The 24,885-nt window shown below is 41.6% G+C and overlaps 1 protein-coding gene across 4 annotated transcripts in view; it reads right to left on the bottom strand.

Moving 5' to 3' along the window:
- Window positions 1-24,885, bottom strand: part of LOC127583964 (NT-3 growth factor receptor-like) — a 612,790-nt gene that overhangs the window by 165,981 nt on the left and 421,924 nt on the right. The window lies entirely within an intron of this gene.

Here is a 24,885-nt window from a genome sequence, read left to right as displayed (position 1 = left end):
TTCTAGTTACCACCTACACCGTGCATCAGATTTGTCTCCATGCGAATAAAGGCTACTCATGGTTTGAAAAATCAAGGTCATTTCTTTCCTCATATTGTTCAATCTCAGCTGGAGGTTGAGTTGATTGAAAAGAAATTTTAATGTAGTGAACAAGGTTCATTTCAATTTAAGGGCGAGGTGAGTTGAAACCTGACATTTACAGCCTTAGCAACTGAAGATGTGAATTGTTTCCAATCAGAGTTGTACAAGAGGTTACAATTGGATGAACACTGAGAGTTTCAAATGGAGGGAGGAGATTACAGAGATAGCAAAGTTTGAGGACTTGGAATGATTTGAATATGGGGATGGGAATTTTAAAACGGAGACACTGGTGAGCTGAGAGATAATGTAGGCCATTAAGTTGAGGGGTGACAGATGAGAGAAGCTAAAGGGGTCAGTAGTTCAATACAGGGGTGGGTTCCTAAAAAACAGCCCATATCACGATTTTCCACAACGTGAAGCTGCGTCATTTGCACATGCATCAAGAAATGTGAATTGAAGGCAAATTTGGTGTTTATGTATTTACTTTTTTTCACATATATTCCATGAAAGCAAATTTTATTCAGTATGTCGAATATGTGGGTAGTGATTTGTGAATTCTATCAGGCAGATTTCCATCACTAGAACACTGTAACGCGGGAGTTGCCTGTGATACAGAAGGACACAAAGAAAACTGCTTACAAATTGAAAGGTGCCCGCTTTGAGATGATAAATAATCAGTTTATGGCAGGCCAACAACACACACACCTGCAAAATATTTAAGATCAGTTAGTGTCAGGCCCAGAGATGCTGTGGGTGAGGGATGTGGGAGATAGTGTCCTGGAGATGAATGGAGAGGAAAGGAGACGTGGGCTGATAGGGGTCAGGACTCATCTGTAAGTGGAGTGGTTGGAGTTGGAATTGGTTTCACTGCACACTGTTGGACACCACTATTCATGGCTGGCTTCTCTGTATGTTAGCAAGTGCGATGCCCAGGAAATAAAAAGAAAAGCCAAGGTTTTTGTGTAACTGACATTAAGTCCTTTGTTTTCCATTACATTTTCTTTTTCACTGAAACTGAATTATACATTGTTAAAATATATGGCACCGTGTGATCCAATTTCAAAGCAAAAATTTTCCCTATGAGTTAACATTTTATAGTCTCCCTCAATTAATGTTTGCTCAAAATTTATTTTCAAAAGCCAGGCGTTCAGAATAAAGAATATTACTACTGGATATATTCTTGTCAAATATTACATCAAAAAGATGCAATATAATTTATTCACTGGGATATCATCATTAGCACTTGGTCATTAATACAGTTGTTCTACTCTGTAAGATGTATCAAGTTAAACATTGAGAAAATATCACTGCTCTTGAGTGGTATAATATTGGCTCCCTCTTTGAGTTTATATCCACCTATATTACATTTGATTAATATTCCAGTTGGTTCAACCCAACAACTGCATGTAACTAGTAAGAAATTGTCTGAAAAAAATCCCTTGATGAGCATATGATAATAGTGCAAAGGCAAATTTAAGCCTGTATACAAGGTGGTAGTTTTTCTGGTGGTTATTTGTCTTCAGAATGGAAGCAGAATGCTGAAGATTTTACTGATGTGAGTCAGAGCTCAGTATGACTGTGCTTGGAATTAAATCGGCTTTTTAGCTATTTATTTACTCAGCAAATATGGGGGTTGAACTGCAGTGTTATTTGCCTTTTGTGTTAGATAACCAATTTAACTTAAAGCTAAGTGCTTTGTACAATTACTCATGATGAAATGTCACTTTCTTGAAGAAACCAAGACTAAATGGAAACCCTGAGTAAATTGGGAATCTGCCAAAATCATTGACAATTTTCTTCCCTTCCTGACCTAGGTTTTGGAATAATTTACATTTGACTATTGTGATATATAAAGTAGTCATCCACCATCTGAGAAAAGTTAGATTCTCTGTTACTTTAACAGTGAATGACTTCCCATTACCATATCATCTACTGTAGCACTCCATCACTGCAATCAGTGTTGCAGCACTCTATCAATGCCAATGCTTTGCAAACTCTACTGCAAGACTCTATCACTGGGAATATTATCCACAATGCGTATTAGCGAACTCCATCACCGATAATATTCTCTACAATCTGTGTCAGAGAACGCCATTGCTGATAGTATTCTGTATGAACTGTATTTGATCACTCCATCACTGTCATTACATTCTGTATCCTAAAATTCCATCACTGCAAATATTCTCCACAATCTGTGTTTGAGAATTCCATTACTAATTATGCTCTTGACAATCTGTAGTGGAGTACTCCATCGCTGCCAATATTTTCTACAATCTGCATTAGAGAACTCAATCATTGACACTACTCTCCATAATTTGCAGAAGAAAACTCCTTCACTGTCATTACTCAACATTCTGTAGTGGACCATTCTACTGGTGCCAGTACTTCCTAATTCTGTAATAGGGAACACCATCATTGGCAATGCTTGATCATCCATATTAGAGGACTCTATCGCTGCCAATACTTTCTGCAGTCTGTATGAAACAACTCCATCACTGCCATTGCTCTGTACAATCTATACAGGAGCACTGCGCTGCTGCCAGTACTCTCTACAGTCTGTATTAGAGAACTCCATTACTGACAATACTCAACAAGCAGTATTGGAGGACTCCACTGCTGATAACACATCATTCCATCACTGGGAATTCTATTTACAATCAGTATTGGGGAACTCCATTACTGCCAATAATCTCTACAATCTGTGTTAGAGAACTCCATCACTGGCAATACTCTCTACATCCAGGGAACTCCACTGTTGCCAACAATCTCTACAATCTCTAGTTGATCACTCCATTACTGATAACACTTTCTGATATCTGCATTGGAGCACTGGAATGCTGCTAATACTCACTATGATCTGTAGTATTAGCACTCCATCACTTGGAATACTCTCAACAATCCGATTAGAGAACTGCATTGCTGATAATGCTGTCTACTACCTGCAATGGAACACTCCATCACCGTTGGTTACTCTATACTCAGTTTTGGAACCTTCCATTACTATACTCTACACAGGAGCACTCTGTTATTTGTGTAAGAGAAGTCCATTGCTGATAATACTCTACAATCTATCTTGTAGCACTCCGTGCTGACAATGCTAATCTATAGTGAAGTTGATATTCTCCTCTTAAATCTCTTATCAGCATACCCCTCAATTACATTTCCTCCCATTAGTCTTTTGAGCTTCACCTTAAATGAGTTGCTGTGGTCACCTTAAACCCTGCTTGTGACAGCAGGTATCAGGTAGCAGCTAAAAGGTTCCCTGGGTAAAGTATCTCCTGATATCCCTACTGGATTTAATGTTTATTGCTCCTAGCCCTGGCATAAATCTTGAAAATGCAAAGGTAGTTCAAGCCCAATCTTTCCCTTACAACATGTAAATGTTGACCTCCCCATCACAGCTGCAGAATGCACTGAGACAACACAGGAAAATACACTTTTGAAACAACTTTGAGAGTACACCCTCAAAGATTGGTTCAATAGATATACGAGTCCAAATGTGGAAGTACAATCATTTTACAAAGTTCTGAAAGTCAAGGATACCTGAAATAGGAAAATCGAGGATGTCAAGAGATTGTTCCTTATTTAAATGTTGAACATGTTTAGCTCATTGCATGGACCAACTTAGGAATTAGCAAATCGTCAGAAAACTGGGACATCCTTGCTTTAAGAGAGCACTACTGTGCTGTTAACACTTCTGTGAGAGACAGAGATTAAGTGAAATGACACAAGAGTGCAGCAGTGTCACCGTTTAAGCAGGAAATGGGACAGAATGACACCTTAAGTGCAGACAGGACGTAAAGTCAGAGTACATGAGAACTGGCTGGATGTGACAGAACACTGGGGTCTCCCTCCTAGTTTCAAGTGATAGCTAACATCAAAATATACAGACAAGAAAAACAACGTGGAAGTAAAATACAAAAACTTCTCCCTGGACTGACTCTATTTGTGAAGACAGTGCCAGAAATGTCCCAAGATATCTGATCCCAGATTCAACGAGGTCCAGGGATATTCCAGTTCACTGCACTTACCAGCCCAGCAAAGGAAAATACAATGGAGTAGCTACTCACGATTGCAATCCTCTTGCAAATTGTGCATCAGTACGAACTTTGAATGAATAGAGTTGGCAGCAATGACTTTTCTCTGCCATAGCCATACAAAATTCCCATTTGGATGGTCTTCTTCTTAGGCAGTCCCTCAAGGTCAAGGATAACGCTTCTATTCCAGTTCTGTTAATTCTAAGATTGAAGAGGAGTCCTATTCGAGATTTGCAGATTCTGCCACGGGTTGATTAGGTGTTTGATGGGATGGGCGGGCATTTGATTTGGGAGATAATGAACTCTTTTTGCCAACTTCACTTGCCATCTGCATCCTCCCATCAGAGTCATGAAATGCCGAGTGCCTACCCAAATGCATGTACATATTGTGCAGTCACTAGTCAATTATTCCCATGAGTCGGTGTGAACATCACATCTTCTTGTTTGTTCCCTTGGAAATCTGCTGCTGTGACAGAATTTGGAGTACAGCACCTGTTCCAGGTATCATGCATGTGGGTGACACGACCCACCCATCCATGATTGCTGAGCACATTTAGAACCTTGATGTTGTGGATGGTGGCCTGGGAGTGGATGATTTGTTTAACCTGTTGATGGATTTGATGCATTTTGTGTTGGGGCTGGGGTGGCATTGGTGATATTTCTCCATTGCCTTGAGGTGCCTGCTGTAGGTAACCCATGACACTGAAATACCCAGGAGGAAAGTGATCACTGCTAGCTCGTGGACCATGAGTCCGGTGCTGGCATTAATGTCCTCATCTGCAAACAGTCTTTCCCTCAAATGGCCAAAGTCAGTGATGGTGCACTGGAGGTGATGGTGAATTTCGTCATCAATATTCACCTTTGTTAGATGTGGCTCCTGAAACAAAGAAAATGGTCCATGTTTTCCAAAGTCTCTTTGTTAAACTTTATTATCATGGGTGGCAGTGCTATGCAGGACAGGCAAGTTGACGGAGACGTTTTGTCTTATGAACATTTAGTGCGAGGCCTATTCTCTCATACACCTCAGCAAACTAATCAATGATAACCAGAAATGTGGTGTCCTGGTGTCATTGTATGCAAGTGTCATCTGCATACTGCAGCTCAGTGACTGAAGTTGAAGTGCCTTTGGTTCTGGAATGGAGGTGATGAAGGTTGCACAGTTAACCATGCATTTTGTGGGTACTTCCTAGGAGGAACTCAGATGGGTTGCAGGTCATAGAGTGGGGTGTGGGTTGTGGAGAAAAGTGACCTTGGAAGGTGAGAGGATTGTTGGAAGATCAGTTGGCTCTGGGGGGCAATGAGAACCTCAAGGATAGGGGAACATCCATTTCACTGGATGGCAGTTGATCCACATGGAAAGGCTTCCCATTTATGAGCCATTTCTTTCAGGAAAGTGAGGAAGGAAGTTCTGGGAGGTAGAAGGGTAGAACCGTAGTTGGAAATATGGATTTTTTTTTAATATAAAGTCTCAACATAATTTTTCTCTTCACGTTACTTGAACCTGATCGTTGCATTCTTCACAGATATATCATTTTCTCACTTTTCCTTTTCACTGTGCAGCCTCCATAGCTTCAATTGTCTCACTGAAGTACAGAATTGGTGACTGTCACACTGGAGTAAAAAGTATTGTCAGTTCCAGCACTGCAGAAACTCAAACTGGCATGTGTCACAACTTTGCGTTAAGTGAGCTACAGAGTAATTGCTCGCCAAGCAGCTCACCTGGCCAAAGATGGAACACAGATGACAAAACACAGCCAGAATGAAAGCTCTAACTTGCTGACTTGGCAGTTATCCATTTCAATTTAGAATCTTCACCACTGGGTCAACATGTTGCAAATAGTCTCAGTCACTGAGAGCAGAATCTGATTGCAGAACCACTGTTTCAACAATTTCAGAACCTGAATCCTTCAGTATAACTCTGCAGAGTGTTTCAGTACCTATTCTGCTCACAAGCTCTGGATTCACATTGTTTGTTGTGTTAAAGAACAGCTGCTAATCTTTTACGTACAGTAGTTTCTTTCTCGTCTGATACAATATAATTAGGGCACTGAGACAATTTTCATCACTTGACCTTCCCATCCCACACCGGACCATGCAAACATATTCCCCACCAACACTCCCCCCCCCACCACAATGTCTAATAACTTGACAAGAAATAGATATATCAAAGGAAATGAGGAAACTGATATATAATTTGCCTCAAATAAAAAGAGAAAAGGTTGGGAACACTCAGCCAATCAGGCAGCATCTGTGGGGAGGAAAGCAAAGTTGAAAGCAAAGTGTTGCAGACAGCACTGGATATCAGGATCGAACAGCTGTTTTACAGCTTCAGTGGCCTGGGTTCGATCCTGATATCTGGTGCTGTCTGTATGGAGTTGGCACATCCTCCCTGTGATCATGTGGGTTTCCTCTCATTTCCTCCCACATCCCACAGATATACTGCTTGTTATGTGAATTGACTATTATAAAGTTTTTCCAGTGAAAATGTGTGGAGAAGAATTGGAGTCGGGAGGTTGGATGCTGTTTATGGGGATGTGAGAGAGAATGGGTATAGGGCAATTGGTGAGGGAACGGGATTGATGGGATTGTGAGCCAGCATAGAGTTGATGGGCTAAATGGCCTCTTTCTATTTTGTAAGGAAATATGGAACCATTTTAGTTTGATGACCCTTCATCAAATTTCCTTCTATATTGTTTGCAAAGGTACTTTGGCGATTATTCTATAAGTCCTAGAGGTTCAAAAACAATGCTGGAGGGATGACAAACCTACTCCACACTTGCTGGCTATGACGGACAAGGTATACTAATCCAATGAAACCCAGTCCGTCAAGGAGACATGAACAGTGGAATATATCTTGTTTGCCTAACATGTACAAAGCAATTTCTTCCATTTGATTCACCATGGTGGTGGAGCGAAGGAGCTGAGGTAGGTTGCAGGTTGCAGAGTGGGTGGGCACCATGGTGGACAAGGATTGTAAAAGGTGGGTGGATGGCTGAAAAATTAGTTGAGATTAGGGATCAGAGAATGGTGAATTGGGAGCTCAGGTTATCTGGAACGCTGTAATAGGGTGCCAGAGACATGATAATGCAGGTCAATGAGATTAGCTTAGGTAGGCATCTTGGTTGGCATGGATGAGTTGGGCTGAAGGGTTGTGCAGTATAACTCAATGAATCTACATCAGGATAAAGGTTGGTTACTGCTTTGGGATTAAAAATTGGGAGTAGGATGGGATGAAGTGGTTGGGGCCTGAGGTACAGCAGTCACAGCTCAAAGGGGACCTGCCTGCAGAAGGTTCCAAGAAGCAGATTCCACAGCCACAAATCTGAGCAGGCAGATCCCACACAAGTTTTGCTGAAGCAGGCCTCATATTCAATGTATAGACTGCCGTATGTACATGTGGCCCAATCCCATCCACAGACTACGTACACACAACTGCAAACGGTGGAAGCAGCATTAAAACAAGCATTGTGTCCTACTGTGTGAAACAAGGCACCTCTGAGTGTTCAACTATGTGCAGAGAGGACCCAGAAACAATTTGGTGGCATTAACCAATATGAGAGATTGGGTTCTCATTTAAATGTTGCCATACAGTGTGCATCAACATTACCTATCATGACAGATTTCTGAGTTGTAACCTGTGTAGTTCAAAGGGGTTCCAAGAAAGAATCATTTGTAAACAAGAAATTCTTGTTCATAACAGAATAGCATAACTGAGGACTGCACTTGCTTGCGGTTTTCAAAGAAGACAAATGTAATTTTGGAATTTGTTCTCAAATTCCCAGGAAAAGTGCAGAGAAATTCCAAGCAGTGGGAATAGAATTTCATTCAGATATCGTAATGTCATAGATTCATAGAGTAATACAGCATATAAACAGGCCCTTCAGCCCACCTCATCCATGCCGACCAATATGCCCATCTAAGCTAGTTCCGTTTGCCCACATTTGGCCCATATACCTCCGATCCTTTCCTATCTATGCATCTGTTCAAATGTCTTTTAAGTGCTGTTATTGTATATTCATCGATCACTTTCTCTGGCAGTCGTTCAATGTACACACTATCCTCTGTGTGAAGAAGTTGCCCCTAAGGCCCCTTTTAAATCTTTCCCCTCTCACCTTAAAATGGGTGGCATTAATGTAATCACACCAGTATTGCAGACCAGGTTTCTATCCTTGGCTCAAATAGCACTAAAATTGGTCTGGCCTTGCAAAGTGAACCTTTCCTTTCACGTTTCTGCTCAAAATCGTTTGCACAACATTGAACAGGAGATCTTCCAGAAATGTCTTCAACTATTGTTTTTCAACAAAGAAACATTGCATTAAAAAAAATCCCTGGATTATATTAGAAGGTGTTAGCTTGTTATAGCTTTATTAATGCAGCTGAAATCGGCTAATCACCAAAATACATGGGCCTAGAAACTCACCCCAGAAATGCTAAATGTGCTACATAGGAGCAGCCTCAGTGAATTTCAAGAATGTAGTGGCAATGCACAGCCACTAACACATCATGCATTTAGCGTTCCCAGCAGTGGATGAATTTCTCCGTCGCAATGGAATGAGAAGCCATGCAGAGTGGCGAATCCAAAAAACAATCTTCCATCCAGCTGAAATATGGCAGTGGAAGTGGACATACACAAACCTAACTATTCTTATGATAAATAAAAGACTGGAAGTGTTACACTCATTGCATGAGGTGTAAATGAGCTTTTAATGATGTACTAAGTCATAACTATTACTTAACAACCACTCTGATCTTGCAAAAAATAATTTCATCTGCATAGATTTTCATTGTTTCATAAATATTACAAAGTTTTATAGATTTAGAAGGATAAGTAATTCTTATTTTAGGTTTTTAAAGACAATTTATGATATTTCAGCCTCTACCTTAATCTCATGTTTATGTCCAATTTTATCTTGCACCCTGTAAAACCTTTAAAAGGTTTGTTAAAAACTGTGCTTTTAATTTCCCAATTTACTCTGTGTGAGAATTCTTCAGTCTATCTGGCTACTCAGTCAACTTGTTGTCGTCACTGTTGCTGGGTTCTCAAAATCCCCTGGAGTTGATGGGTGACAGGTGAAATCCAGGCCAAAGGGATTGCCAGATATTTATGAGTGGCTTACTTCAAGATTATCTATGAGAACCATTGCTTCACCACTGAGTGTAAAATTTGATCCAATGTCATTCATTTTTTCTTGTCTTTGCCCTTTAGGATCTTTGCAGCTTCCGTATTTGATCATCCTGAGCCTTCTTTTCACCAGTGTAAACACTACAAGCATCTGCTCCCTCTCCCACTAACTCTCTGTAATTCCAGCTATCAATTTACATGCCTTTTTTTGAAACCTCCATGTTCCTCTGTACAATGCAGTGTCTATAGCTGTACACCTTCTGGAGTTGAAGCTGTGCAAGCTCAGAATAACCTCCTCAGATTTGGGTTCTATTCCTCTGTTCAGCCCGAGATCTTACTTGCTGTCACACATACTTGTATCTTTAGTAACTGATATAACAGTAAACCCAAATCTGTCTCCTCTGTGTAATAATACCATTTATACATATTGACACTGTTTATTCAATCATAAGCTAACACACAGTGGTGTTTGAAGAACTAGAATAATGTTAAGGTTCTTTAAAATCCACTGGTATAAAAGCTTCAAGGAAAGCATGTACATCCTGTAACAAGAATTTTTAACAATCCTGCTTCTAAACAAAAGTGAATCTTCACATAGATCCAGCTGAATTATCCCAGATTCCAGAGAGTGAAGCAAATCTCAGCTCCTTTCTTTCTTGACTTTAACCCTCCTGAAAGCACAGTTAAGCTCACTCTGGTACCTCACTCTAATGGCCATAATTCATTTAAGTGAACCTTGATAGTAAATGTTGCCAAGAGTTTAGAAGGTGATCTCAATGAAAAATATGAAAATTCTCATTTGCTTGAAGGGGCAGGTGCAGGGATATCCCTTTTCCCGGCTGGGTTTAGAGCAAAGGCTCCTTCATTCAGAGGGTGGTGAATCTTTAGAATTCTCCACCCAAGGGAGCTGTGGAGGTTCAGTCATCAAGTATATTCAGGACAGAGTTCAATATATTTTTGGATATGAAGGGAATCAATGGATATGGGGTTAGTGCAGGATCATGGCACCAAGGCAACAGATCAGCCACGACCTTATTAAATGGACGAGCGGGCATAAGGGGCTTAATGATACACTCCTGTTTCAATTTCTTTATGTTCTTATTACATTCAAACCAATAAACTACGGAATGAGCTTCAATGTTGAGCCCAATACTTTTCAAGTACTTCCCAGAAAGTCCCATGAGCAGGGAGTCTGACCCGAAATTTAGCTCTTCGCCAATTATGGTTCTCCAACACACAGTCCATATTTCTATTTCCACATTTCTCCTTAGAACAAAGGAGGAGGCCATTCGGTTCATCAAGTCTATGCTAGCTCTCAGAGCGTTCCCATTCCCCCACTAATTTGCCCCATAACCTATTCTCTCCACATTCTGATCAATTCCCCCCCCCCTCCACCCCATCACCAGATTCCATCACTCACTTACACAAGAGGGGTAATTTACAGCGGGCAATTGATCTATCAACCAGCATGTCTTTGGGATGTGGGAAGAAACCCATGAGGTCACAGGGCGAATCTGTAAACTCTGCAAAGACAGCGCCGGAGATCAGGATAGAACCCTGTGAGGCAGCAGCTTTGCTAACTGTGTTACTATGCCGCCCTAGTTTAATTAGCAACTGGAAATGTAACCTTTTAGCTTAAATTGGTTGAAGAATGTTGACTACATCATCTGCTATTTGGGACATCACAGTGGTACAAATAAAAGTTTTACTATTTTCATGGGCAAGGAAGTGGGAAGTTTTCTTTTTTTCCTGAGGGAGAAGACAAAGTGAGTTATTTAATTTATTGCTGGTCATAAAGCAATACCATTTTGTTGTTGTGTATAACACCTCAAACACAGCAAAAAAAAATCCCAAGGTGTTTCATTAATAATCATCAAACAAAAAAAAAGCTCATGTCAAATCATGTTAGGAGATTTTGGGTTTAGTTAAAAGCTCTGTTGGACATCGGTTTAAGGGAGAAAGAGGAGGAAAGGAGAGGAGATTTAGGGAGAGAATTCCAGAGCTTAGGGCTGAGCTGCCAATGGGGGTACTATACAGGGGTCATATCCTAATGAACTTCATAAAGTTTACTTCATAGAGTCATACAGCACAGAAACAGGCCCTTCGGTCCCATCTGGTCCATGCCAGCCAAGATGCCCATCCAAGCTAGTCCAATTTGCCAGCACTTAGCCCTTAATCTTCTAAACCTTTCCAATCCATGTACCTGTCTAACAGTCTATTAAAAGTCATCTCAACCACTTCCTCAACCACTTCCTCTGGCAGCTTGTTCCATATGCACACCACCCTTTGTGTAAAAAAGTTGCCCCTCAAGTTCCTATTAAATCTTTCTGCACTCACCTTAAACCTATGCCCTCTAGTTCCTGATTCCCCAAACCTGGGAAAAAAGTCTAAATGCTTTCACCCTATCTATGCCCCTCATGATTTTATTCACCTCTACAAGATCACCCTCAGTTTCCTATGCTGCTGTGATGCCTTCACTTTTTAAAAACTCAAAGGCTTATTACCAGAAAGTGTAACACACAAAGGAGCTGGAGGAACTCAGTGGGTCAGGCAGCATTGATGGAGGGAAATGCCAGTCGATGTTTCGGGTTGAGACCCTTCATCAGGAATCTCACATTCAATACATTCTGTGTTACCTTTGAATGGCAGTGGGGTGGGGGGGGGGGGCTGGTGGTGGGCAGGGTACAGTCACTGCATGTGTACTGCTTGAGAAACAAAGCTTCATTGAGTTAGAGCAGCAATTGGAAGGGAAACTTGGAACTTTTCCCTTAAATGTTGGCATTCTTTCACATATTATGACAAACTTCAAGGTTGAGCCAGCAATTCAGAGCTTGACAATACTTGAAAGGGAAGGTTGCCCTCATGGTGCAAGGTATCATTTTGTTATTTTCACTGAAACATCTCAGCATCTGTCAAGCAGCACTTCTTGAAGAGGGCGAGAGCACAAATGAATATATAAAACAATTTTTGCTGTAGGCAGTTAAAACTCAGCAGTGGCATGAATTTTCTAATCAAAAAAAACTGTACTGCCAATTCCAGCACTAAATTATGTGTTGCTCTTAATTAGGAAAACCAATTAGTGTTCCTGCTACATTAAAGTGACACACCATAAGGGAAACACCCTTACACTGATTATCTCAGGCAATCTGAATCATGCCACGTTAATCACAGGCCCAAAACTGCTCGTAATCTCACTCTGACCTCACAAAGTTGACGACTCGTTCCCTCAATGGCCTACTTAATCATCAAATTAATAACTTTTCATTTGAAGAGCCACTGTAGTTTGCGGTTTAAGATTACCTGAAGAGGTTGGGTGTAGGAACAATGCTGCTAAACTGAACCAGATCTAAAGATTCTAAAGCCAGGATTTTTAGCCTAGTGTCCTGGGGTTTCCTGAAGGATTTCCTGACATCCTGTATCCTTTAATTTGCTAACAGCAGGCCACTTTAAATACTCCTCTGTCAATTCCTGACATGTCACTGAAGGACAGACAGTTGCACTTTGGATGGGCAACTTACCACACCTGGCCGTAGCATATAAGAGTGGATAGATGTACTGGAGAGTGAGATTATGGGTATGGGGAGCATGGATTCTCTGGCAAGAGTGTGGGTCCAGATGCTGTGGTAGTGCGGTTAGAGCTTACAGATCATGAGGGAGCAGGGTTTACCAGGAAGCCTGCTGGATTTGGTGGAAGTACTCCTGCTCCTTTTCAGCAACAAACAGTGCACTCATCATGTTAAATCAGCAATCCTGTCCCCTGGCATCTTCTAAATTCCCACAGCTGTACTGTTATGTTATGTAAATTACATTTCTTAAGGCACCAATTCACTTCCTCCAAGCAAGCTCATCCAACATAACTTACGACTCAGTAAGAAAACTCAAAAGAGTGGTGAAAATTCATTCTTATGACAAAGTCACACTAAAACTTTCAGAGCATAAATTAAATCTATCAGGTAAGGTCAATAACAATGTTTCATTGTAGTTACTATATCCCTTTTGATTTGATCAACAGTGTACATTTTTAATGCCATGTATATGTTTTGGGCATAGCTTTATACCCACAACTATCCTTGTTTAGTCTTTGCAGAGTATGAGGAGAGGTCCTCAGCTTGTCTTTCAAAGAAGTGCCATCATTGGGACAGGAGGTGGGAGTAGGAGGAACAGAAGGGAAAACTAGAGGATGAGGGCAATAAGACGGATGATCAAAGTGTGTCACTCTATCTGGCACCCCATAATGCCACCTCGATGACTGGCATCACAAGGATTGAGCAGACTACATTACAGTAACACGTTTTGCAGAGAGATACACCAGTAAACTGCAACCTGGCAATAATTCTGGGCGATCAGGTGCAGGGACAAGCCAGAGGAATAAGATAAGATAAGATTTCTTTATTAGTCACATGTACATAGAAACACACAGTGAAATGCATCTTTGTGTAGAGTGTTCTGGGGCAGCCCACAAGTGTCGCCATGCTTCGAGCGCCAACATAGCAGGCCCACAACTTCCTAACCTGTATGTCTTTGGAATGTGGGAGGAAACCAGAGCACCCAGAGGAAACCCACGCAGTCACGGGGAGAACGTACAAACTCCTTACAGACAGCGGCGGGAATTGAACCCGGGTTGCTGGCACTGTAATAGCATTACGCTAACTGCTACACTACCGTGCCTGTACATTCATACTGCTTCAAAGGAAGACCACCAGTGGGATGCTTTCACGGTAAGATTGACGTGGATGCATAGTGAGATGTTGATTGCCTTGTCAGGCCTGCCTGGCCCAATGCAGGGGATGAAACAAGCGGTGATGGAGGCAGGTAGTCTCATAACATTGTAAATGAAGACTTGAATCGTCAAGGCATAGAAGATTATGGACCATGTCGACATGGATACGATGAGCTGAATGGTCTATTTCAGTGCTATATGACTCCGTGACAAGGAGCTTGGAGCTCCACCTCCATACTCTCACAGGGGGCTGTGCCATGCCGAGAGGCCATTCACACTTCTGTGCAAAGGCTCCCTGACAATCCTACAAAAGACAACCTACTGCTGCAAATTAGAGCTGCTGTGGAGACACAGATGGAGGCCACACAAAGTCTTTCTGCATCTGTGCAGTCTCATCCTGATCGAGCTGGAGGTCTGGTCTGTGCTACACAGTGGCAGGTGAAAGCTCGCCTAGAACAGCGATACACCACTACGGAGCAGCTTGATGTCCTCACTGAGAAATGAGATACCATTGTTGAGTAGATTGCTGCTCTTGATAGATAGAGTAATTCCAGTCGACTCGGACATTATCACAGGTCCATCTGGTGCATGAGTTTCTTGGGGATCACCAAGGACATCTGTATGGACCCAAAGTGAAATCAAGCAGCCTTCCTGCAGGAAAACTGCAGCCATAGAGGGGACAGTATGACAAACTGATATGCCATCAAAACCCATCCTCAATGCTGTTAAATGGAAAGATGTCAGGATATGTAATCTTAGAGACAAATGCCATGATTTTCTATTTATCTATTATTTGATCTTGCTTTACTGTGAATGATTCCCAAGACACTTCACAGATGGACAAGTCTTTGACTCCTGCCCTGAGGTACCAGACCAAACCAGAGTGGTCAGCCATGGCTATCCAGATAATGGGAGGTTACCATTTCTGTCACTGCAGAGGCACAAATTGAAAGGGCAGTTCAGAAGATAAATATTGGAAATGACTCCCTGTCAATTGTAGTGCATACTGTGAACACTGGAGGATGTTTATGCAGTCTGTAGTCAGTGTTCAGGTTGCCAGTACATCTCCTGAGGTCAGTGGAGTGTCCCTTTAAATAGTGGGAAAAGTAAGAATGGAACAGAATGTCCCCTTTGTTCTACTGAAACTCTTCCATGGCAGTGCCGTGTGAAGCTTTGAGCCCTAATTTGTACCAATGTCAGGACAAAGACATTATTAGCTTTGCACCTAATTTTGGGGAGAAGTCAGGTAGAGTAAAATGGATTGCACAATGTCCAATTTCACGATTGGCACAATTTCACTTGGACATTATCACTAATGCAATCTACTGCTGGTAAAATTAGTTTTGGATCATGTAGAATTTTAAGTACTTCAGCATTTAACATCCAGTTTCTAGGTTCTATCCTCTTGTCGCTTCACTATCCTTAATTCTGATCTATTCACCTGTGTCTGTTCCCTGTTTGATTCCAATCAAACACAAAGACCAAGCAGGCTTAAAGCAGAATACTGACAGAAACCCATTGAGAAATTTTCCACTTTATCTTACAGCCACCCAACAAACTGCTTTAAGACTTCAATGTTCCAAGAGTCCTGATGCAGGGTTTTGACCCGAAATATCGACAATTTATTTCCCCCCACAGATGCTGCTTGAACCACTGAGTTCCTCCAGCAGATTGTCTGTTGCTTGAGATTCCAGCATCTGTAGTCTCGTGTCACCACTTCAAGCTACTTGTTGTGGTTAGCATACCTGCAGCCTCACATCACCTAGCTACGGACCAGTGTTGGAAAAGTCCAAGTATAGTCCCACTGTTGGGACAGATTTCATACCAATTCCTACAGACACTGAGGTTGGTTCAAGTAGGATTGGAGGGAGAATATCCAACCTTCAGTCCTTTCAAAACTATGCAAATATTAAGAAAAAATATAGATATGATTAAAATATTCAGCCACATTCCATGGGGTGGACATGGGTTCAAAGCTGATTAGAATCTGAATAAATTAGTACTTTTTAAATGTAATGAGGTTGATTAACAAGGGAAATGAAAATGTCATTCTTCAGAGTTTGGGATTAAGTGCCAGACTGGGCCACTTTAGAGGAAGTTTACTCTGCATATTTCCCATGTTGTACCAAGCCTTTGTGACATGACACAAAATAGTACATCCATTTCTTTTCTCAGCACTCACATCGCTCACCTCACAAAAATAGTACTCTTTTAACAAACACCATTTTGCATCTTCAGCTAAAATTAGACATCCATCAGAAGGTTACACCTTATTAAATTAAATCCATTGCAAAGGTCATTAATTATCTGTAACAGCAAACCAGATTAATTGCTGAAGTCATTCTACAGGATGAGTCAAGTGCTGGAGGTACTGCTCCTCTTTCTATTCTGGGAGGGATTTGTTGACTCGATATTTAATTATATTGCTCTGGTGAACTGCAATCTAGAAATTATCTTCCCCAGCAACTGGGAGAAGTGCTTTTTTTGACTAGAGAAACAAAAGGATTCTCAAGATATAGGAATGTGAAAAGCCCATCAGTGAATTTCCACAGAATAAACATCAGTTGATTCCTACTGTGTAGTCCTTGTATACTAAATTACCTTGTACTTGAGTAATATTAAGAATACATTTCTTTTTAAGTAGGGGAAAACTAAACCATAAATGTTTGCAGCACAGCCTCATAAGTCGATGAAGCTTCATTACCCAGTGCACTTCATCACTCTTAAACTGTTATAGGAGGTTTTCAAAGTCCAGAGAAGGGACTAGGACCATTGAACCTGTTTTTTCTCTTACTTTCTCACAGAAACCTTCACCCTGCTTTCATTATTATGCAAAACCAATTCACTGATTTTCACCATAAGGTCTATATTTTCATCAGTTCCTGAATATTGTTGCAGATGTTTTCTGAACACCATTTCGTCCACAGCAATCTCTCTCTCTCTCAGGACAGGCACCATCAGACACCAACATTCTGGCCATTACAGTCACTCTTAATCATCACTTGAACATTAATCATTCTCACCCCTTGCTCTGCTCATTACATGATCCTCATTGACCACCAGTCACAATCCTCACATCAATCACTCCTACTACAGCCAATTACAGTCACTCACAGCAATCCCCACACTGTTTGTTCATATCACTCATGCCCACACTGCTCATAAGACTGTCTACACAGCTCATGACTCATATAGAGGGTCTTTAACTTGCTAATTGCTCTTGGCAGCCTTCCACATCACATCACATGGAAGCTGCCTATACTGCAATGTTGTAGACTTCAATGGAGGGCCGTCATGATTAACAGCAAGGATAACAGCTGGCTACCACTCATTTACCTGCAGCTACAAAGGACAAAGGAAGCCCATAGGGAAGGCCATCTCACAGGAAGGAACACCCTCTCTACAGGATGCTCAGGCAGTGGACAATTTTCCTTAATTCTCTGATCACAGATCAATGAGGTCTAGAGCATTACATTGGGTAGTGGGAGATAATTGCAGTAGATTGGAACAAGGCTTACTGGCTCTAGAACCCATACTTGAATCAATGGTTGTCATAGTGACCATCAAGCCTTCAATTTCTTGGGCCCAGGACCCTTCCAACTATTCAGATAGGCTTAAACAATTCCACAGAACAATTCTGAAGCACATCAGGGGGAAGTTCCCCAATAACATCCATGCCTCACAGCATATCTAGAAAACACATCATCTGCTCATTATCATATTGCTGTTTGCGGGAGCTTACCATGTGCAAGTTGGCTGTAATTTTTTTCAATATTGCAACAATGTCCAAACCTCAAGAGTTGTTCATTGATCGTAAACAACCTCTCACATGTTTGAAGCGGCATGGAAGGTTGTATCTAAATGTCAGGCTTTCTTCCATAAGTGGGATCTCACAGTCAGCTGTGTATAAATGCTTAAGACAGGTGTCTAATGCCTTTTTATCCATGGCACACTATCCTAGTGACTTTACTTGTGATTAATGAGTGGGTGCCTGCATTTATGCCTCTGGCTGGTTACAAAAAGATGCAGGGTGCCGTCAGCTCTGCACATACATTCGTCAAAGCATCTTCAGATTCAGTTTGTCAACTGAAGCAACTTCCACTCCATCCACATCCAGTTAGCCTGGGACTACAAGAAGATTCTACAGTCACAGGTTTCCTGGGTGACTGCCTCTGTTCAACAGCAGTACACTCTCCCTGTTCTCTTCATACCACCAAGTAGATTTACCAGCTGTTGCTCAGAGACGAGGGATAGCTGCTTAAAACATCACTGCTTCTGGGCAAGAGATCTGAGAAATTTGAAGCACTCTGCACTACACTGAGCATCAGTGTGGGTAAGAAGCACAAACCAGGGAGATTACACCCTCTGAGATAGATGCTGGTCTGGTGTGATGAGCCACACTCCGGTTGCTCACCTTAATGGAAAATTTCAGGTAAGCCACTTAGTGTTGCAGGTAACTTTCTTCCTCTGCTTGTTTCAGGGGCACTTAATGACCACCTGGCACAACATCGACAACAATCACCCTTGCCCTAACCAATTGCCATCTGTGCAGGGAGTCACACACTGTCTTACAACATAAGTAGTTATAGCCAGTGCTCAGACTCTGAATCTTGTTACTTCCTTGGTTCATCTGCAGTACATTTTCTGCCTCTCTTGCACTGTGCAGTCAATTCCAGGATCTATCAAGTGCCAGGTTTGCTATGTGCCTTTAAATTACAGAGGAAAAATTGAGTTGCATGTCTCATTATTAAGCCTGCTCTACATAATTGGCTAAGAAATTCAGAAATAACACCATAAAGTGGTTCTAACACATGTGCTGCTGGAAGTATCAGGGCTGTTACCTGTTGATGACTCCTTGCACCCCGACCCTTCCACATCCAACTCCCACTCCCAATGCACTGGGAAATTAACATCCAGTCCATTATTTTGGCTTGCAATTTCATGTAACTAGCAGCTCACCTACGATCATTGCTATGGGCCAACAATTCGCCAGTCATCAAGAGTGAACATCCTGTTAATCTCTATCATCTTCTTTCATGACTTGCTTGATGAAGTGCTGTAGGTAACGGTTCATCACTTTCCATGGTGAGACATTTTGATTGTTCCATCTTCAATCTGTAGCAGATCGTAATGTTTTCAACATCACTCCAGTTGATTAAATTTGGAATTGTGTCAACTTAGCTTTGCTGAAATTGTCAATTAGACTGATAGTCTTAGTCAATCCTACCTTAGAATTGTTATCATATATTTAAACCTGCCCTTATTTGGTTTAAACTACACAATTATAACCCAATTGTGTTTTACAGAGTAAGCTGCTTGGTCCATCTCTCACCTTAGAGAGTAGTAGCTATGGCAGCAGTCGTCTTGACTTATACTTCTTCAGATTTACCAGTCCAGGAGATCATCAGTATTAAAGGGCAAAAAATTGCAACTGCCCTCGGGTGAGTAGTTGTAGTCTTGGGCTACAACGTGAAGAGAACTTTACTCTGCTTCTCCCCTGCACTGTACTTTCCCTGGGAGTTTTTGATAGGATGGTGTAGATTCAAATTTACCTAATACCTAATCAATGCTTGATACAGCAGTACAAAGGAAAATATCACAATAGAAAACAGAATAGAGTAGAAGGTCTTTTGTTTCATTTATGGGCTGCCTGGAATTGCCAAAGAGAGTCAATGGCATTTTGTTATAATATATAGTCTGTCTTACGACAGAATCGTTCAGATATGAATGCTTCAGGTTACATAGAGTTACATAGTTAAGGAACAGGCTCCTTTGTCTATGATCGTTTTCATGCTCCACACAAATCTTTCAAATTATTTCATCTTATCTGATCAGCATAAATACCAGAAGGAGCCAACAGGTTATAGATTGTGGTAAGTACAGACTGTCAAAAATGGGGGCCAAAATTTCAATAACCCCATACTACAGAAAGAGGTGAAATGGAGCAGGAGCTATCTGCACCCAACCTACAGATTCTGGCCTCATTCCAATGGAGGACACAAGACCAGTTTCATAGTCAATGCTGACTATCGGCAATTCAGTGGCACTTGGTGAATCCATTCTTGCAACATGAAAAAGCTAACAACCGCTTCACCACAGGCCATTCCTGGCATCCTAGTACCCACAAAGATAATTCATAGCTTCTGGGATCCATTGACTTTTGTATTGGAGGTTTGGGGATATTTCTCATCCATTAGCAAAAGGAATAGCAGCCCTCAGTTGGTGAAAGTTTGGCTGAGACCTGCCTATGGCAAGAGAGTTGAATTCTCGCTGTAGCCTGAAAACAATTACTCCCAGCCACATCCCCTTTGGGTGAGAGATGGTAAACACAAACCCATGAGGCATGAAGTGGCAGGACTAAATACCCGCGACCAAATCCAGGTGCAAGCTAAACTCTAATTGGCCAATCTGATATATCAAATGTCCAATTCAAGAAATAGTCGTTAGCTCATGAAATCTCAAATGCTGCCAGCTCTTGACTTGAAGCTATCTATTCGAAGTACATTTACCTACTAAATGCATTTTCTAATACTTCCTTATCTAATATGATTCTTTAAATAATGCAATAGAGCCTGCCTTAATGGGCCTTATGCTTAAAATACATGGTCAAATAATTCGGTGTCAGAAAAAAATCTGCCATTGATATTTCTGAATCTATAATGCCTTGATATTGATTCACTAACCAGGGAAAAAGTATAGCAACACTTTCCTTCTCAAAGAATTTTACAATTTTGAAAGTCACCTTTTGATCGACCTTGGTTTTTTTTCCATTTGAATGAGAAAATTTCTGAGCCTTCACATAGGCAAACAAGATAAATCGGTAAAAATAAACAGCAGCACATGCTGAGAAGATAAAACAAAGTTGGGGGTTTTGTGTGGAACATCGTAGATCTGCTGAGGCATCTTCCTGTGCTGTATCATATATTCTGTTAAGAAAACTCAAATAACAAATTACAACCAAATGCCATTGTTGCCTCTCCTTGGTCAATTCAGGACAGACCAGGAACGGATCAAAGGTCCTTCTAGTCTTGCATTCTAGTCAACGCATGGCTTAGTACTTCAAAGAGTGCTGCAATTAACATTTGGAGGAATTACACATTGCGACATCCGGATGGCCAAATGATGTTCTAATACTTTAGAACTAAGGGGAGTCCAGAACTAGGGGGCATGGTTTTAAGGTGAGGGGGAAAGATTTTAAAAGGGATTTGAGGGGCAAATTTTTCATGCAGAGGGTGGTGAGTATATGGAGCCAGCGGCCAGATGAAGCGGTTGAGGCAGGTACAATATTATCATTTAAGAAGCACTTGGTATATAATAAATCATTTTCTTTCCTTTCTTTTATATTATATTCATTTACTAAGAGATCGTTGGATCTACAGATTTTTTTTATATTTTATTGCTCTTTATGATTATGTATGCTATGATTGTTATCCTGATCTCTTTGTATTACATGTATAAATATTGATGCTATATATCAATCTGTATTAATTTGAAAACTAATAAAAAGATTGAAAAAGAAAAAGAAGCACTTGGATAGGAACATGCAGGGGTGGAACTTAAAGGGATATGGGCCGAATGCAGGACATTGGAATTGGGATAGGAATTGGTTTGCTATTGTCACATGTACCGAGGTACAGTGAAAAACTTGTCTTGCATACCTTTCATGCAGATCGATTCATTACACAGTGCATTGTGCATTGGGCTGATGTGGCAGGGCCAATCAATTCACCCTGAGTGGGACACTTCTGGTCGCACCTCTCCAAACTCCCTTCACCCTTGAGCAGGGTATCCAAGACGTCTCCCCTTCGGTTCCCATGAACCGTTGGGTATGGCGGTGGTTTAAAGAGTCCCATATTAAAAATTGGGACTAGATGGGTGGGCACCATGGTTGGCATGACTAGTTGGGCTGAAGGGCCTGTATCTGTGCTTTATTGCTCAATGACTCTAGTGATGTTTTGCTTCAATATTTGGCCTATTGATCTGTTGTACATTACTTGTGATTCACTGCTCTTTACAACATCAATATACAACTAATGGAAAAATATAATCATTACAGCTTTTTATTGTACAGTTAATTTTTGTTTCAAGAATAAATCCAGCGAACAAAGCAAGGGTAACTTGAGGAAGATGGTGCTGAGGATTGCTATTTTGTCAATCAGCGCAACATCCCAAACAGTACAGCCCGCTGAGTATTGACAATTCATGACCCAGTTGCACTTTTGTCAATAAGCAAAAAAATTCAATAACCAACGGGGTGGTCCACATGGTCTATTGTCTGTTCATAACAAATAATGATGGAACCTCCCAGTGGAAACACTCTGGTTGAATTTCGTCAAACAACACAAACAATTGCGAAAATTAGTTCAGCCATAACAAAATCATGTCAAAGACTACACTTAAATTAAGATGTAAATGAGAGTAGCAAACAGGAATCTCTTCAGAAAAAGATTGTTTTCATATAAATGTGACTTAGTATGAGTGCTATAGTCAGGGCTAAGATCCTGATCACTTATATTGTTAAAATGGCCTAATGTTTTTTATCAGAATCTTTTTAATGAATAAGCATATGCCTGAAAGATGAATGGATGTAATAAGAAAATTATTAGCAATGAAAGTATAATCTCCATTGGGAACATAGGGACAATGAGGTTACATTGCGTAGGGAAAATGAGGGGGTAGCATTGACAAAAGGAAAAAATGAACAATATGGATGCACTGTCAAATTGACAATGGAAATATATTAAGAATAGAATCTACTGTCAATTAGGTCACACTGAAAACAGGGACCCACGAACATTGGTTCAACAGGAATTCATTGACAAGTGCATCCACCAACAATAAAGAACTACTGCAATCAGATTCCCCTGACAAAGAGTCACATACTGACAGCTGGGATACCAACAATGGGAATCCACTGACAAAAGAGTGCATGATGGAAAACACCCAAGCACCCAAGGGCTAACTACGAGGCTATAAGGAGAGAACTTGGGAGTGTAAATTGGGATGTCCTTTTTGAAGGAAAATGTACCATGGGGATGTGGTCGATATTCAGGGATCTTATGCAGGATGTTAGGGATAAATATGTCCCGGTGAGGCAGAGAAGGAATGGCAGGGTGAAGGAACCGTGGGTGACGAGAGAGGTGGAACGACTTGTTAGGGAGAAGAAGGTAGCATACGTGAGGTATAAGCAGCAAGGTTCAGACAGGGCCCATGAGGAATATAGGGTAGCGAGGAAGGAACTTAAGAAAGGGCTGAGGAGAGCTAGAAGGGGACATGAAAAGGCTTTGGCTGGTAGGGTTAAGGAAAATCCCAAGGCCTTTTTCAAGTACGTGAAGGGTAGGAGGATGGCTAGGGTGAAGGTAGGTCCGATTAAGGACAAAGGTGGGAGAATTTGCCTGGAGGCGGCAGAAGTGGGAGAAGTTCTGAATGAGTACTCCTCTTCGGTATTCACCAGGGAGAGGGGTCTTGATGATGCGGAAGGGAGTGCTGGTAGGGTTAATGTTCTCAAGGTTGTTGATATCAAGAGAGAGGATGTGTTGAAGTTGTTAAATAATATTAAGACAGATAAATCTCCGGGGCCTGACGGGATTTTCCCCAGGCTGCTTCGAGAGGCTAGGGAGGAGATTGCTGAACCACTGGTAAGGATCTTTGAGTCCTCATTGTCTACGGGGGTGGTGCCGGAGGATTGGAGGGTTGCGAATGTGGTCCCCTTGTTCAAAAAAGGTAATAGGGATAGGCCAGGAAATTATAGACCGGTGAGTCTCACGTCTGTGGTGGGTAAGCTGCTAGAAAGGATTCTAAGGGATAGGATTTATGAACACCTTGAGAATCATGGACTGATTAGGGACAGCCAGCATGGCTTTGTGAAGGGAAGATCTTGCCTCACAAGCCTGATAGAGTTCTTTGAGGAGGTGACCAGGAAGATTGATGAGGGCAGTGTGGTGGATGTGGTTTACATGGATTTTAGTAAGGCGTTTGATAAGGTTCCTCATGGTAGGCTTCTTCAGAAGGTCAGAGGCCAAGGGATCCAAGGAAGCTTGGCTGTGTGGATTAGGAATTGGCTTGCATGTAGAAAGCAGAGGGTTGTGGTGGAAGGAGTGCCCTCGGATTGGAAGGCAGTGACTAGTGGTGTCCTGCAGGGATTGGTTCTGGGCCTACTTTTTGTGATATTTATAGATGACTTAGATGAGGGGGTGGAGGGCTGGGTTAGTAAGTTTGCGGACGACACTAAGATAGGCGGTGTTGTGGATAGTGTGGAGGGCTGTCGGAGCTTACAGAGGGATATTGATAGGATGCAGAGCTGGGCTGACAAGTGGCAGATGGAGTTCAATCCGGAGAAGTGTGCGGTGGTACACTTTGGAAGGACAAACTCCAGGGTAGAGTACAGGGTAAACGGCAAGGTACTTGGCAGTGTGGAGGAGCAGAGGGATCTGGGGGTTCATATTCACAGTTCATTGAAAGTTGCCTCACAGGTGGAAAGAGCAGTTAAGAAGGCCAATGGGATGTTGGCTTTCATAAATCGCGGGATTGAGTTTAAGAGCCGCAAGGTTATGATGCAGCTTTACAAAACTCTAGTTAGGCCACACTTAGAGTACTGTGTTCAGTTCTGGTCGCCTCATTTTAGGAAGGATGTGGAGGCATTGGAGCGGGTGCAGAGGAGATTTACCAGGATGCTGCCTGGATTGGAGAGTATTGAATATGAGGAGAAGCTTAAGGTGCTAGGGCTTTATTCACTGGAAAGGAGGAGGATGAGAGGAGACATGATAGAGGTATATAAAATATTGAGAGGAATAGATAGAGTAGACAGTCAGCGCCTCCTTCCCAGGGCACCAATGCTCAAGACGAGAGGTCATGGCTTTAAGGTTATGGGTGGGAGGTTCAGGGGAGATGTCAGAGGGAGGTTTTTCACCCAAAGAGTGGTTGGT

The sequence above is a fragment of the Pristis pectinata genome, chromosome 28 (assembly GCF_009764475.1).
Source record: "Pristis pectinata isolate sPriPec2 chromosome 28, sPriPec2.1.pri, whole genome shotgun sequence".
Classification (NCBI taxonomy): domain Eukaryota; kingdom Metazoa; phylum Chordata; class Chondrichthyes; order Rhinopristiformes; family Pristidae; genus Pristis; species Pristis pectinata.
The sequence above is the reverse complement of the archived record's forward strand: the minus strand, read 5'-3'. Positions and strand labels throughout refer to the sequence as shown.